Here is an 11,682-nt window from a genome sequence, read left to right as displayed (position 1 = left end):
AGCACCTATTATGTGGCAAGCATTGCTATAAGCACTAGGGCACATACAAGCTAATCAGGTCAGACAGAGTCCCTAAGTACCCAGGAGAACAGGTTTGGAATTGAATGAAAAGAATTGAATGTGTAATTGCAAAAGCACAAATAAACACCCAATATCTCTCCCTCTCCTTTCATGCCTCTGGGCTGAGAGCTCAGAGGTGGCAGATTGATTTATAAGGATTCTCCCTTGCAGGCAGTCTCAGGTAGAGCTGGAGGTATGATGTTGAAGGGCCTTTCCCTGGACTGATTCATTCAATCGTATTTATTGAGCAGTTACTGTGGGCAGAGCACTGTAATAATAATAATAATAATAATAATAATAATAATAATAATAATGTTGGTATTTGTTAAGCGCTTACTATGTGCAAAGCACTGTTCTAAGCGCTGGGGTAGATACAAGGTGATCAGGTTGTCCCACGTGGGGCTCACAGTCTTCATCCCCATTTTACAGATGAGGGAACTGGGGCCCAGAGAAGTGACGTGACTTCATCATCATCGTCAATCGTATTTATTGAGCGCTTACTATGTGCAGAGCACTGTACTAAGCGCTTGGGAAGTACAAATTGGCAACATATAGAGACAGTCCCTACCCAACAGTGGGCTCACAGTCTAAAAGGGGGAGACAGAGAACGAGACCAAACATACTAACAAAATAAAATAAATAGGATAGATATGTGCAAGTAAAATAAATAAATAAATAAATAGAGTAATAAATATGTACAAGCATATATACATATATACAGGTGCTGTGGGGAAGGGAAGGAGGTAATATGGGGGGGATGGAGAAGGGGACGAGGGGGAGAGGAAGGAAGGGGCTCAGTCTGGGAAGGCCTCCTGGAGGAGGCCCAAAGTCACACAGCTGACAAGTGGTGGAGCCGGGATTTGAACCCATGACCTCTGACTCCAAAGCCCGTGCTCTTTCCACTGAGCCATGCTGTACTAAGCGCTTTGGAGAGTATAATATAATAATGAACAGGCACATTCCCTGCCCGCAGTGAGCTCATAGTCTAATTAATGATGGCATTTGTTAAGCAGTTACTATGTGCAGAGCACTGTTATTAGTGCTGGAGGGGGATAAAAGATGATCAAGTTGTCCAACGTGGGGCTCACAGTCTTAATCCCCATTTTACAGATGAGGTAACTGAGGCTCAGAGAAGTTAAGTGACTTGCCCAAGGTCACACAGCAGACATGTGGCGGAGTCGGAATTCGAACCCATGACCTCTGACTCCAAATCCCGTGCTCTTTCCACTGAGCCACGCTGCTTCTCTAGAGACAAGCCCAAAGGGGAGAATCCAGGCATGGGAAAAGGAGGGTTTGCTCCATGTCGATTGCCGTCCCCACCTATCAGTCAATCAATCAATCAATTTGATTTATCGGGCGCTTGGGAGAGTACAATAAAACAGACTCTCAAGACATATCCCCTGCCCACAGTGAGATTACCGTCTAGAGGGGGAGACAGACCTAAATATAAATAAATAAATTATGGATATGTACATAAATGCTTTAAGGCTGAAGGAGGGGTGAATAAAGGGATCAAATGCAAGGATGACATCTTACCTCCTTCCCTTCCCCACAGCAGCTGTATATATGTATATATGTTTGTACATATTTATTACTCTATTTATTTATTTATTTATTTTACTTGTACATATCTATTCTATTTATTTTATTTTGTTAGTATGTTTGGTTTTGTTCTCTGTCTCCCCCTTTTAGATTATGAGCCCACTGTTGGGCAGGGACTGTCTCTATATGTTGCCAATTTGTACTTCCCAAGCGCTTAGTACAGTGCTCTGCACACAGTAAGCGCTCAATTAATACGATTGATGATGATGAAGAGGAAAGTAGGGCTTAGTCAGGGAAGGCCTCCTGGAGAAGATGTGCCTTCAGTAAGGCTTCGAAATGGGGAGACTAATTGTCAGATACAAAGACGCAGCATGGCCTAGTGGTTAGACCACAGACCTGGGTGTCAGGAGGGCATGGGTTCTAATCCCAGCCACACCACATTTCCTCTGTGTGATATTGGGCAACTTTTTTGTGCCTCAGTTACACCATCTGTAAAATGGGGATTAAGACCGTGAGCCCCCTGTGGGACAGGAACCATGTCCAAATTGACTAGCTTGTATCCAACCCAGCTCTCAGGGCAGTGCCTGGCTCATAGTAGCGCTTAACAAATACCACACACAAAAAAAGGGCATTCCAGGCCAGCCGCAGGACGTGGGCAGGAAGTTTCATCATTCATTCATTCAATCGAATTTATTGAGCGCTTACTGTGTGCAGAGCACTATCACCATTCCCTTGTTAGATCTGTCCACGTGGCTTCTCACCCTCTCACTTTTCCTCACCTTGTTTTAACTTCATGAGAGGCCTTCCAGTCAAGTAAACCTCCTAAAATTGAGACTTCAGTCCATACTTCAGCCTGTAATGAATCTCAGGCCCACTGAGGGCCCCAAGCTAATTTTGGTAGATTTACAGTGGCCAAGATCCACTTTGGCCAACTGTGATGCAATCTTCTGGGTTTTTTATTATTATTATTACTGTTTTCTTTCTTTTAACCTTTCTGGAGAATTTTTCAACAATTTTGCCTGTTCTCATTTTAATTGTCCTTAATAATTTGGAAACCAGAATATCCTGAAAAAAATAGGACCAATTGCACTTTAGTTTGGGATCCAAATATGCCCTGGACAACCATGATTCTGCCTAAAGCAGCCGGTTGTAATTAGGAATGATCCTCTTGTCTTGATGTTATAACAGAACCTGAATGATCAGTCATATTAATCTATCAGTGGTATTTATTGAGCATTTACTATCAGTCAGTGAGTCCATCGTATTTATTCAGTATTTATTCTTCTAGACTGTGAGCCCACTGTTGGGTAGAGACCATCTCTATATGTTGCCAACTTGTACTTCCCAAGCACTTAGTACAGTGCTTTGCACACAGTAAGCGCTCAATAAATATGGTTGATTGATTGAGCAGTTACTATGTGCAGAGCACTGTACTAAGCGCTTGGGAGAGTGAAGTATAACATCACACACATTCCCTGCCCAAATGAGCTTACAGTCTAGAGGGGAAGATAGACATTAATATAAATAAATAGATAGATAAATAAATTAAAGATATATACCTATGCGCTGTGGGGAAGGGAGGAAGGATGAATGAAGGAGCCAATATGTGCGGTACAAAAGGGAGTGAGAGATGAGGAGAGGAAAACTCAGTCAGGGAAAGCTTCCTGGAGGAGATGTGCCTTCAATAAAGCTTCAGAGACATGCACCATTCACCTTTTTGGCAGGCTGTGTTCTCTATCTCTCTCTCCCCACCCACCCCCTTTCTGGAGTCCCTCTCACTCCCTTACCTTCTTTCTGAGACTCTCAAAAGCCAGGTTTCCACAGAGGCAGCTCACGACATTCTCTTCTCGGTAAAGAGCTTTCTCATTTCCCTTTGGTTTCGAAATACCCCCATCCCAAGGAGCTCAAGCTGGCCTCTGTAATCCCAAGGGACTAGATGCATGGGCATATAAAGAGAAGGCCTTCTCTCTGGTCCATCCTTCAATCAATCATATTAATGCGGTTACAGACTGGCTTAGTGGATCGAGCATCGGCTTGGGAGTCAGAAGGACCTGAGTTCTAATCCCTGCTCCATGACTTGTCTGCCGTGCGACCTTGGGCAAGTCACTTCAGTTGCCTCATCTGTAAAATGGGGATTGAGTGTGAGCCCCATGTGGGACAAGGACTATGTCCAACCTGACTGACTTGTGTCCACCTCAGCGCTTAGAACAGTACTTGGCACATAGTAAGCGCTTAACAGGTCCCATGATCATTTTTATTATTATTGTGATAATTGAGCACTTACAGTGTACGCAGCACTGTAGTAAGCATTTGGGAGCATACACTATAACAGAGTAGACAGAATACAATATAACAGAGTCGTTAAACATGCTCACTTACAGTCTAGAGAGGGAGCTGATAACTCCAAATAGACTCTTTAGATCATGAGCCCCATGTGGGACAGAGACTGTGTCCAATCTGATTATCTTATATCTTCCCTAATGCTTAGTTCGGAGCTTGGCATCTAGTAAGTGCTTAACAAGAACAATAATTCTAAGGGCTTAAGAAATATCATAATTATTATTATAATTATTAGTCTGGCTTGACGAAACCAAATCTGTGAACATCAAGGGACTTCATTTGGCTTCTAAAATCATCCAACCCTTTGACATTTGGCCCCTTCCAGAGGCAAAAAATGACTCTATGTGGGTTAGTGGGGAGAATGGGGGCATAGGAGGGTTTCAATTTCTTTACTTTGGAGTCCCTGAGCTTATTAGCAGGTGGAGAGGGGAAACTGCAGTTTCAGTTGCCTTTTCCATGGCCAGTGAGGATATGGTCAGTTGCACAAGAGCCTGTAGGAAGGACTTCAGGAAAGAAGCCCAACTTTGCCTAAAATCAATCAGTTAAGAAGGGGAAGCAATGGTAACTGAATAAAAATAATCAACTTGAGCAATTATGCAAACGCTTCGCGTCGGCTGTAGTTCTGCTTCACGTGAGTCTCAGAAGAGGAAACTGAGGCCAGAGCAGAGTGCTCCCTCTCAGTGAATCATCCCAAATGAGCCCCATCCTAGCTCTTCCCCAGAGATGATGTGAGTGCCAAGAAATGGGTACACTGGTTCATTAGTCACTCTCCATCATACCGGATTTCACCATGCTGAACGCTTGAGCTCCGCTGAATTCTTATTCATTTCACATTACCCTGGGTCTGCCCTGGCAATTCACTCTTGGTTGCTTAGAGTTCACGTGAGTGAGTGGGAAGTGCTGGCAACACGCCCCTGTTGCTGAGGAAGGGGAGAAAGAGAAAAAAGCCAGAGAGCTTAGGCTCTAGGCATTCTCAAGGGGAGAGCTCCCTCAGTTCTGTTTCTTAAGAAGCAGTGGAAAGACCCTAGGCCTGGGAGACAGGGAGTCCGGGAACCTGGGTTCTAATCCTGGATCTGCCTCCTGCCTTGGGCAAATCCGTTCTCTTAGTTCCTTCATCTGTAAAATTTGGATTCAATACTTGCCTTCCCTCCTATGGAGATCTGGGAGCCCCCTGTGGGGCACAGACTGAGTCTGACCTGATTGTCTTAGTGTTTAGTGTTTAGTAGAGTGTTTGCCCCATGATAAGAACATAACAAATATCATAATTACGGTGATTGTTACTGGATCAGAACCAGATCACAGACACGTACGTCATGATCTGTTGCAGACACAGTGGAGGTGAGCTGAGGTTCAGTGGGAAGAGCCTGAAAGACCGTCAGGACCTTCCTGATCTATGCTTTCGGGACTCCTCTAGACATATGAGAGGAACAGCTTTGCTATCTTTCTGGTTCCATCCTGACACAGACTGACACAGGGTGGAAAAGACGGCACCTACCACTTCATGCCCAAGAGAGGTGACCTTCGGAGGTCCTCAAAGTACAGTGGACCCCCAGGAAGGACCCTACAAACAGCTCAAGGCTTTGATAAAGAATTTGGAGTGGGAACCTTCAACATATCCATAAAAACAGGCCTCTTGGACCTCTTGCTTCCATAACAACTTTACCAAACCTCACTGCTCCCCCACTTCGAAGCCCTTCTAAAAAGCCACCTCCTTCAGGAAGCGCACCCTGTTAATCCCCTATCATCTGAGCATGCCATCCCTCTTTGTTGTTGGCAGGGAATTTGTCTGTATATCGTTCTCTCCCAAGCGCTTAGTTCCCTCCCAGGGTGGCACCTGGGGATTTTCCAGTACTCTACCAGTCTCGGCTATGGGAGGGAGAGTTAAACAGAGGCCTACCCATTCCATTCCCAGCTTGGGCAGTGTCTAGCGAGTGGAAGGCAACCTGTTACAAGTCAAAACTCAACCGTGCTGGGTGGCAGCAGCACCCGAGAGAGTAGAGGGCGGAGACTCAAGTTTACTGCGCAGAGAAGTCAGTGGCAAACCAATTCCGTATTTTTACCAAGTAAACTCTATGGATACACTACCAGAACGATTGCAGATGGAGGTGGGGCATTCTGGGAGAGATGAGTTCATGGTTTCGCTATGGGTCGGAGATAACTCGACAGCAAAAGACAAGACGAGAAGCACTCTGCATACAGTAAGCACGTAATAAATACGATTGATTGATCGATTAAGTAGAACAGAGTTGGCAGCTACATTCCCTGCCCACAATGAGATTACTATCTAGAGATGAGCTGACAGACTCTTTAGTCAGTGCCTATATGTCTTACCCATAGAGAAGCAGCATGGCTCAGTGGAAAGGGCATGGGCTTGGGAGTCAGAGGTTATGGGTTCAAATCCCAGTTCCGCCGCTTGTCAGCTGTGTGACTTTGGGCAAGTCACTCAACTTCTCTGCGCCTCAGTTATCTCTTCTGTAAAATGGGGATTAAGATTGTGAGCCCCAAATGGGACAACCTCATCACCTTGTATACTCCCCAGCATCTAGAACAGTGCTTTGAACATAGTAAGCACTTAACAAATACCAAAATTATTATTATTATTATTATAGTATAAGCTTCCCAAGGGCAGGGATCACAGTGCTGTCTTCTTCTAGTTTCTCCAAACACCTAGTCTCATGCTCTCTATCCACTAGGTGTTCAATCAATATCTTTGGTGCTACTGAAGTTAGAGGAGAATGACTGCACGCTAGTTTTGGTGTAGGTTTATTTCATTTTGTTTTAAGGAAGCAGCATGTGCAAATGGAAAGAACACAGGCCTGGGGGTCAGAGAAGCTGGTCCTAATCCCAGCTTCACCATTTTTCTGTGCTGTAAACTTGGGCGAGTCACTTCACTTCTCCGTGCCTTAGTTACCTCATCTATACAATGAGGATTTAGATTGTGAGCCCCAAGTGGGACATGGACTGTGTCCAACCTTATCATCTTGTATCTACCCCAGCACTTAGTACAGTGCCTATCACATAGTAAATGCTAAACAAACACCATTTAAAAAAAATAGTTGTTACTGCCCAGAAATTACAGTCTCTTTAGAGAGGCAATGGCTTCTTTTTTGTCATTGGATTTCAACAAACTGTTTGCCATTTGCCCTCTTGGTCAATCTACTGCCTCTAGCCTAAAAATTACACCTAATTTCCCAAAATTCTAGGGCCGTTTCTGCTGCTGCCATCATGTTTTCCGCCTTCGGAGTGCTTGAAAACATTAATTAGCCCACACAACTCCCTGAGAAGGAGGTAAAAGTAAATATCATTATTGGGTGAGGCACCCAGTCTTCAAGTGAGTTGCCCGGAGCCACAGAGGAAGTTGGAGAAGGAGCTGGGCTTAACAATCAAGACATCATGTTATTCAGTTTGACTCTCATACCCCCACTTCACTCCTCCTCCTTCCCTCCTCCCACCCATGAGCCCAGAGGGAGGACCGTCCTCATCCCAGGGTGCTGGAGATGATGGCAAAAACCCACCATCCTCAAGAAGTGAAGTGGCCCGCAAGGAATGGTCCTAGGTCCTGCTTAAGTCAGCCTAACAATATCAGGCATCTCTGCCTGGGATCTGTTCCCTCCCTTCCTGGGACACTTTGGCCTGAAAATGTCCAGCAAACGGAGAACACACTTTACCCTTTGCTCCTTTCCTATTTCTGCAATGAAAAATTGCCATGACTGCATCTTTTTTTTTCCACGGCTTCCTCTTTTTAAAATGTTAAAAGCATATGCTGGACAGGCTTAGAGGAGAGCGGGAATGTGCACTCTTTTTGTCCATCCAGGTTTTTCACGATCTCCGTTAAAGGACGGCGTTTCACTTAGGAGCTCCTTCGGTTGATGGAGAGGAGTAGGGATGTGGGGTCGAGACAGGGAGGGTCTTCCCCATAAATAGATCCCGACTGCATTAGGCAAAGGATCTCAGAGAGGCTAGTGAATGAGGGTGATGGCTCATTTGGGGAGCTTTCAACATCAATGATATGTATTCTGCTACCCTCTTCAGTCTACCACTGATGGAATTCCATTAGAGAAGTTGCATGACACAGGGGAAAGAACAGGGCCCAGACAGGCAGGAGAAATGTGTTCTGAACTAGACTCCCCTACCGGCCCTCTATGAGGCCTTGGGAAAGTCCCTTAACTTCTCTGTGCCTCAGTTTCTGCATCTGTAAAATGGGGGTTGAATCCCTGTTCTCCCTCCCCCTAAGACTGTAAGCCCCAAGTGTCCAATCTGCATAATCATATCTGTCTCAGTGCTCGACACGTAGTAAGCGTCTAGCAAATACCAAAGTTCCATTATCATGATTAGCAGTTTCGTTAGACACTGATTAGTACATACTGATTGGATGTCAGTCAGAACGGCCATACCGAGTTTCATTCTTTTGATTTTGTGCAGTGGCATGGCTGTAAGCTCCTCAATAGCAAGGATTGTGTTTAGTTTTTCTTTTTCACTCTCCCAAGCACTTATTACAGTGGCTCAGTAATTACCAGTGACCGAGTGGGAGAACATGAGAAATGCCACACCATTCTAGCTCCACTACCCGAACACCCCACACAGTCCATGGACGTGAATGAAGCAGCATGGCCCAGTGGAAAGAGCACGGGCTTTGGAGTCAGAGATCATGGGTTCAAATTCTTCTCCGCCACTTGTCAGCGGTGTGACTTTGGGCAAGTCACTTAACTTCTCTGGGCCTCAGTTCCCTCATCTGTAAAATGGGGATTAAGACTGTGAGCCCCCCCCCTTGGGACAACCTGATCACCTTGTAACCTCTCCAGCACTTAGAACAGTGCTTCGCACATAGTAAATGCTTAATAAATGCCATCATTATTATTATTATTATGAAACACCTTCAACCAAGTGGGAGAGCTTCGAGCTCATTGATAGCTCAGTGAATGAGATACAGCATAAATCCCAAAGGGAACGGAGTTTACACATGAGGCATCCAAACCCCAAAAGATGATTCCAGACACGGAAAGGGAGAGGTGAGTCTTGAACCCGTGAAGAATCGCATGAGACAGCCAGCTTCTTTCAGTGAAACCAAATGTACTGGTGGGAGGGTCTGAGTCTAGAGGTATTCCTTACCCAGAGGACCGGCGTTTCTTCTGACCCTATTGTTCCACGGCTTCAAAAGGTGGCTTCCAAGTCTGTACTTGCAATTAATCAACCGTGCAATTACCAAATTGCTCACACAAATTGGGTGGTTAGTTGCTTAACCACCCAATTTGTGCCACTCACCATGATGCTGCTTACAAGTCCGATTTGGGAAACAGGGAAAGCTGAAGGAGAAGAGAAGGGAGAAGAGACCCATGAGGGGAGTGGAACTTTTGCTCCTGGAAGTCAGCCTCTCCTCATCCTCAGCCTTGGAGAGCTGGAAATCTGAAGCCTCCTTGGCCGAGCCAGGCTGGAAAAATGGAATATTGTGCGGTTGGGCTATCTCTCAACGTGTTGCCACTTTCAGTTTTGAACCCAGCCACTTCCAGTTGAGAATGGAAAACAGAAGTTTAAAAAAGAAAGAAACCCATCTGAACATTTCAGAACCGCAAAGGAAGGTTCAGTTTAAATTTGGTTGGTTCTAAAACTGGGCACCACTTTAACCTGTTCTCATTTTTAATGAGTGGGTTCAATGAGCCCTAATAAAAACTTACTTAAATATCAGCTTGATTTAAAGGAGGAATGTGAAGTACAATTTATTCATGGAAAGAATGATTTCAAGATCCTTTAAAAGCGCCACCATCACTGCCACGTTCAGACATATTTAAAAAGAAAATACCATCCTTTCCCCAGCTCCTATGTAAATTCTTATGCGCTCTTTCCTCTTTCCCGTCATTTCAAAGTCTGGAAAATATTTTCTATCCAGAAATCATAGGGTAATGTGGCAACCTTCTGAGGTCGGTGGTATCCCATAGAAGACCATGATGATTTCAAATGAATGAGAAGAGTTGTCCCTGAAGAGAAGAATCCTTGACAAACACACTGCTTCATACACTGTGGCTTTCCCTGCCCTGGGGCCTCCTCCAACAGCCCAGTTTATCTAAATGACTAGAAAAACCAGAAGTGAGATGGGTCCCAGAATGAGTCTAGACAGGATTCAAACTGCGGCCTAGCAGACAGAGCACGGACCAGGGCGTCAATAAGATCTGGGTTTTCATCCCAGCTCCACCACTTGTGTGCTACGTGACTTTGGGTGAGTCACTTTACTTCTCTGTGCCTCAGTTATCCTATCTGTAAAATGGGGATCAAGACTGTGAGCCCCATGTGGAACAGGGACTCTGTCCAACCTGATTACCTTGAATCTATCTCAGGGTTTAGAACAGTGCCTAACACATAGTAGGCGCTTAATAAACACCATTAAAAAAATGGATTGGCGGGCTTTCAAATACTGTTTAGCAGCAACAGCAGGATGATCACCATCATCATCAGTATGCACTGACTCCTGAGTGCAAAGCACTATACTAAGCACTTGGGAGAGTAATTCTGAAACAAGTCACATGATCACTGTCCTCCAGAGGTTATAATCTAATGAGATGGACAAACAGACTAAAGTGATTTATAAATAGCCTCAGCTCTGCCACTGGCATACTACCATCCATGGGGAAATCACTCAGGCCCTCTGTACCTCACCTCATCGAGAAGCAGCATAGCTCAGTGGAAAGAGCCTGGGCTTTGGAGTCAGAGGTCATGGATTCAAATCCCGGCTCCACCGATTGTCAGCAGTGTGACTCTGGGCAAGTCACTTAACTTCTCTGTGCCTCAGTTCCCTCATTTGTAAAATGGGGATTAAGACTGTGAGCCCCACGTGGGACAAACTGATCACCTTGTATACCCCTAACACGTAGAACAGTGCTTTGCACATAGTAAGCGCTTAACAAATACCATCATTATTATTATTATTATTATCTCCCCTCAACCTCCCCAATCTGCAAAATGAGGATGAGACCCTATCAACTTCACCTCCCAGAGCTCACCCTGAGCCCTTACTAGAAATAAGACTGATTACTATCTGACCACCCTACACACACCTCAGTATCCACTCAGTGCGTGGCACAAGGTAAGCATTTAGCAAATACTATAATAATGATAATGATAATAATACTCATTATTATCATTCTTGTTGTTGTTCTTGTTATTAAACGCCTATGTTCCTGCTTATAATTCACAGATAGGAGCAAACACCTCAAATTTATCTCCAAAGCTCAACAAGTAACCACTACTTTGAAGCTCTTTGTGTACAGGGAGCATGCCTGCTAAATCTGTAGTATTACACTCTTCCAAGTGGTTAGTACAGTAAGTGCTCAATAAATACTATGAGTTGACTGATTGCTGGGGATCTGAAATGGGACTATCTCTTTCCTCCAGGAAAAGAGCCCTTGTATCGATGGGCCACTGATTTAAGGAGAGATCCAAATGCCACGGTGCTCGTGGTCTACTGCCGTGGAAAAGGGGAAGCAGAAATAACCCCAGGAGTAGGAGGTCCCCATAATAATAATAATGGTATTGGTTAAGCACTTGCCATGTGTCAGGCACTGTGCTAAATGCTGGAAAGAGGACAGGATTTCATTACTAAGCAGGAGGGTGGGGTAAAAGGATCCTCTTGAGGACACAAGAACGACCATGACTGGTCAGCCTAATCTCATTCATTCGATCATATTTATTGAGCACTTACGGTGTGCAGAGCACTGTACTAAGCACTTGGGAGGGTACGATAGAACAATA

The 11,682-nt window shown here is 44.8% G+C and overlaps 1 non-coding gene across 1 annotated transcript; it reads left to right on the top strand.

Moving 5' to 3' along the window:
• The first annotated feature begins 5,758 nt into the window (after nt 1–5,758).
• On the top strand, nt 5,759–5,896 carry LOC119931903. Its single transcript, XR_005452205.1, has one exon. It is a non-coding gene; the product is annotated as a small nucleolar RNA SNORA7 (small nucleolar RNA).
• The last annotated feature ends 5,786 nt before the right edge of the window (nt 5,897–11,682 follow it).

Source organism: Tachyglossus aculeatus, chromosome 8 (assembly GCF_015852505.1).
Source record: "Tachyglossus aculeatus isolate mTacAcu1 chromosome 8, mTacAcu1.pri, whole genome shotgun sequence".
Taxonomy (NCBI): domain Eukaryota; kingdom Metazoa; phylum Chordata; class Mammalia; order Monotremata; family Tachyglossidae; genus Tachyglossus; species Tachyglossus aculeatus.
This window is presented reverse-complemented; position numbering and strand designations above follow the sequence as displayed.